The following is a 5,094-nucleotide window of genomic DNA, read 5'->3' on the forward strand; positions in this document are numbered from 1 at the left end:
ATCTTCAGAGGTGTAGCACCAAAAGACAGAGATCTCTCAGTGTCTGACACTGAGAGATCTCTGTCTTTTGGTGCTACACCTCTGAAGATGCCAGCCACAGCTGCTGGCGAAACGTCAGGAACTACAATGCCAAGACCACGGCAATACAGCCTGGAAAACCCACAACAACCATAACACCACTTGCTTTGTCCGGCAGTGTTTCCCTTGTTTAAGTAGCAAGAGGATGACTGGATTGACTTTAAAAGCATCAAATAAAGCTTAACTGGATAAACTTGCCTGAAAAAAAATGTTTTTAAGTCAAAAGGCGGGGGGAGGGGAGCAAAATCATCACTAGACTCAGAGCCAGGGGAAACAGAGCTGACCCTGCAGCCAAAGAACTACACTAGCTTAGGTTCATTTGGGTTTGCTTTACTGCCACAAAATTTACCATTCTAGATTGAATTGCTTGGTGTTGCTTGTGTCATTTTAATGTAGTAATAAGAGGTAAACTAAAAGGTGCAAGCACCAAGTCATTACTGACCCATGGGGGATGTCGCATCACAACATTTTCTTGGCAGACTTGTTATGGGGTGGTTTGCGATTGCCTTCCCCAGTCATCTACACTTTACTCCCAGGAAACTGGGTACTCATTTTATCAACCTCAGAAGGATGGAAAGCTGAGTCTACCTTGACATTATTTGGCTGGATAAAAGTGAAGACAGGAAATGGTTTAAAATACCAAGGAAGCCAGAAACATAAAGGTTCTTTTAAAATTTGAATTATAATTCTCAACACTGATTTGTTTGGATTCCCTCTCCTTGGCTTTACTTATGATTAAATATATTTGGGACATATGTTTGGGACTGTGAAGACTTTACTGAGGCTTTTGTTATAACTTTAATACAGAATGAACATAATAATCATTAAGTATACATCAATCTCTTGAGTGTCATAGACTGCTGTCCTGTACTTATGCTATAACTTGTATGGCTGGCAATTAAATAATTTATTTATAGTCTGCCTTTCTCACTGAAACTGAAGGTGGATTAGACAATGCAGGTGAAACACTGTATAATCAACTGCTAGGACATTCACTGAGCAAAATACCATAGTAATTAATAGGACATTCGGTGAACATGTACAATAGAGTATGGTAGCCAAAAATTTGAAAACGTGTTAAGGTGAGCACAGAAATGAAATCTTTCTGAAACAAAGCGTAATTAATTTACATGTCCTGTTTAGCAAAGTAGAAGCTCCCCAGAAGGAGCATATCTACATAAGCAGATAATACCCAGTGGCATAGTCTGTAGTTCCTGTCCCTACTAAGGCATCTCTCTGAGCTATAATCTGAGTAAAATGCCCTCCTGAATAATTCAGTTTTGCGTAGTTTGCAGAAAGCTACGAGGGGGGAGCTTTCTTGACCTTAGGCAGGCCATTCCAGAAAGTGGGGGCCACCACAGAGGAAGTGTGTGTGCAGGCAGCTGTTGATTTTTCCTAGCTGCAGCATGGTATATGCAGAAGGCCCTGCTCAGATGAGCAAAGCTGCCATGGCAGAACATAGGGAGAGAAGCAGTTGCACAGATACGAGGGGCAGTATAAACAATTGAACAGTATAAGCAGCTGCACAGATATGAGGGACATAAAAACAGCATTAAACTATCCATAGAAAAAGTGTAAATGTCAAACTCCTAAGCATGGGTAAAAATCCAGGGTTTGGCCTGGCACCTAAAAGCTGGTAAAGTGATCACCAGATGGGCCTCAAGAGGAGGGGCATTCCAAAGGAGATGTGCCATTATTAAAAAATGCTGTCCCTAGTTGTCACCTGTCTTTCCTCTGAAGGCAGGGACACAGAAGTGCTTGAGCAGCAGATCTTAACTGGAATACTGGGCAGTATGGGAGGTGACAGTCCTTCAGGTGACCTGGCCCTGACCTATGTAGGGCCTTAAAGGGTAAGAACCATCACTTTGAATTGTGCCTGGAAGCAGATGGGTAGCCAATACAGATCTTTTCAGCATGGAAATGTTACATAGTTCCTGTAATGAATGCCAGGTTATAGCCTGGTTACCATGTTTTGGACCAACTGGAGTTTCTGGACTGTTGTCAAAGACAGCGTCACATACAGTGCATTACAGAAATCTAACTTGGATGTGATCAGAGCATGGAACACCATATCATGCTTTTCTAAAAACAGCCATAGCTGGCATAACAGGTAAAGCTGATTAGAGGTTCCGTATGTCACGGAGGAAACTTGAGCATCCAACTGTAGGCCAGAATCCAGCAGTGCCCACAAAGTAAGCACAAGTTCCTAAGCAGGTTCTCTGTTGACCAACAGTACCTCAGTCTTGTCTGGATTGAACTTCAGTTTATTGGTTCTCATCCATCCCATGACCTTCTCTAGGGACCTGATCAGGGTTTTTGCAGAACCATCTGGCTTAGCTGTTAAGGAAAAATAGAACTTGGTATCACCTTCATATTGGAGGCAACTGGCTCCAAAGTCCCAGTGACCTTGCTCAGCACCTTCATGTAGATGTTAAATGGCAATGGAACAACAGGAGCGCAATCCCCTTGGCATTTTCCTTGCAAAGGTCATCAGGCAGGATGATGGCGGTTGTTTCCCAAACCCAGGCCTGAATCCAGATTGAAATGCATCTAGATAAAAGAACTGTAGTCCCTAGGTAAGCTGTAAGGTTCTGGAGTTCAAGTGTGGTATCAATAAAAGAAAAATCTGCCTAAATCTCACTGGCATTTAAGCACATTCATGTGCTTTTTTCCTTTCAATATTTGACTACCTCTGTTGATCTAAAGAATTATTTTCCCTTACAAAAATTACCCTATGTTCTCAAATATTGTTTTCTCAGCTTACTTATTAAACTAGTTTTATTATTGCAAGCAAGTTTCTTTGTTTTCTTCTTACGTGTAAAAGTCATAAGTTGCAAATTTTGAATAGTTCAGTCAAAATGTTTCTGGACGTACACGGGTCAAGTGCTTTTAAATATCAAAACATTTCTGCATGAAATAAACTCATTTTATTTTTTTTATTTTTTTATTCCGCCCTCCCCACATTTCCAGCAGGCTCATGAATAAAAGACTTCGAAATAACATGGTCGCTCTTCTTAAAATATTTATGTTCTACAGGAATACACAACACTAACGTTTCTGTTTTTGCAGCTGATAAATACCAGGAATTTTCTCTTCATGGGTGTGGAATATAGGTTTACTTTTATCTTCTGGGTACTGTAGTTAGTGGCATAATCTTCAGTGTGTAACATCCTTAATTTCATTTGAAGAGTTTTTGCCCTTGTATTCCAGGAGGGTCAGTTGGTAAACTGAATTAGAATGTATAATTGTTCCAGCTTTACCACTGGAACTAAATCCACTCTAAAAATCAGTAGCTGTCACCACTTACTGGATAAAAGAACAGTAGGGCTCCCGTTTATCTAACCACTTTTCAGTCTCTTTACAACCCAACTTGCCCATAAAGTTACACTTTCTTAGATGGGTTAAAATTTTCTCTGATCAGGGTACAGACAGGTTTACTTAGCCAAGCCATTAGTTTTATTAATACCCACAACATAAAATTGCATTTTTGAAAATAATCTAGTTTGTTCTAGCTAAGCCAATAAACAAGTAGGTTTTTAGGTGCCTGTAAAAATTAAACAGCATATGCAGTTATTTTAATCAAAAACCCATCTCTTTCTTCTTCATAGAAGATACAGTGTGGAATCCAGGGGGCATAGCTTCTGCTGACTCTAGGCTGAAGTCTGTCAGCAAAAGATTGGCTGCAAAATTGACAGAAGGCATAATTTGGTTTAGCAATGGTTCCATTGGGTATAAATAGGACAAATCTGTGCTTGTCGTAATCAATGCATATTCAGAGCATACATACAACTTTTCTCTGTAAAAATTGAGTATATCTCCTATAACTTTACACGTATGGCTCATTTTCCATGATACTTCTATTTTACTGCTCTATGGACATAATCTGTTGCAAACTTGCCATTGCACAACTGAACTCCATTGTAGAATAATTTTGGCAAGATTTGACAGCATAGAAATATAAACAAACCCTGGAATGCGGTCTAGAAGGATACCACAACTGATGGAATCAAAAGCCGCTGAGAAGTCTGGAAGAATCAACAGGGTTGAACTCCTCCATCCATCTCCTGGCGCGGGTGAAAGCCAGCATAGCATAGTGGATACAGTGTTGGACTAGGAGACCTGGCTTCGCATCCTCATTACTATCAAGGAAGCCACTGAGTGACCATGGGCCAATCACAGACTCTCAGTCTGACCTATCTCACAGGGGTTGTTATGGTGGAATGGAGGGTGGGAAGAATAATGTTCTAAGCTGCTTTGAGTCCCAGCTGGGGAGAAAAGAGGGATGTTAATACATAAATTCATTGTCAAAAATAAATGCATTCTGGTCACCCACCAGGGTGGTGGTGGTGGTGGAAATTGTCATCAAGTGCTAGTTGGCTTATGGTGACCCCGCTATGGTTTTTAAGGCAAGAGACAAAAAGATGTGGTTAGCCATTGCCTGTCTTTGCTTAGCCACCCTGGTCTTCTTTGGAGGTCTCCCATCCAATTACTAATGAAGGTCACCTTGCTTTGCTTCTTAAGATCTGAAAAGAGCGGGCTTGCCTGGACTATTCAGTTCAGTCCTCTAACCAGGCACAAAACCAAATTGGACAGGATCCAAATAGTCTACTTCATCCAGGAACCCTTAAACATACTCTTGGGTAAACGTAATATGGCACCTGAAGGTTAACTGATTAGGCAGCAGGTGGACCAGTGTGGACACTCCATAACCGATGTGCCACCCAGAAAAGGCCTTGTCTCTGGCTGTCACCCATCTTCAGAAAGGGATGGGAATGCATAGAGCAGGCTTCTGATCAGAGTCTCTTTTTCGTATCAATACATGTACTGTGCTATGTGCTATTAAATGGGCATCTGATTTTATTCAGCAAAAGCATCTTAATCCTAATAGGACACACTATACTTCAATGATCACATGTGTTGTCTACTGAACAGTCAAGGATGTTTTTTTTTAAAAAGTTAATGGAAGAAACAGTGAATGAGTCTGGAAATGGAGATAAAATAAAGTGTTTTTAATTA

This window comes from Eublepharis macularius, chromosome 7 (genome assembly GCF_028583425.1).
Source record: "Eublepharis macularius isolate TG4126 chromosome 7, MPM_Emac_v1.0, whole genome shotgun sequence".
Taxonomy (NCBI): Eukaryota; Metazoa; Chordata; class Lepidosauria; order Squamata; family Eublepharidae; genus Eublepharis; species Eublepharis macularius.